We start from the raw sequence: 605 nt of genomic DNA, 5'->3' as shown, positions 1-605 counted from the left end.
CTGAAGTGGAGAAGGACAGGACGCCTGGCCTCAACCCTCTTGGGAGTTTCTCCATGTGTCTCACTGGAAATAGCTTTACAGCCTCTCTTATCTTTCCTATTTACCTACAAGACCACTAAGCCAACCTATCCCTCAGGATTTACTTGATAACATCTTAGGCATCTTTCTTTACTGACTCTGAGCAGACAGGCAGGATTCACACAATGGGACTATCGCATCTGTATTTCCCAGGAATTCTCAGACTATTTCAACCACAAATACAGACCCATCAGGTTAGCAGAAGCAAGAATTCATGACCCAGGCCACACTCGCAGGTGCCCAAATTCCCCACCTCACCCTACCTGAGTTCCTACCCCAGCCGCCCACCAACTTCCCAAGGTCTGATAAGGGTCTGGTAGTCAAACAAAAAAGCTAGAATCCTTGACTTGTTTTTTCAAACTACTTTACAAAGCACAATGTACTGCAATAAAGACTTTTAACGACTTTCATCTTCAAAGAAACACCAAATTATGTTATAATTTATCTGAAACTTTAAATTATTTCTGGGATTGTTTCATGTTTTCAGTCTCTTGCTTCACACACATTACTCACAATTCCTGAGAGGG

This window comes from Bubalus bubalis, chromosome 10 (assembly GCF_019923935.1).
Source record: "Bubalus bubalis isolate 160015118507 breed Murrah chromosome 10, NDDB_SH_1, whole genome shotgun sequence".
Lineage (NCBI taxonomy): Eukaryota > Metazoa > Chordata > Mammalia > Artiodactyla > Bovidae > Bubalus > Bubalus bubalis.
Note: the sequence above shows the minus strand (reverse complement) of the source record.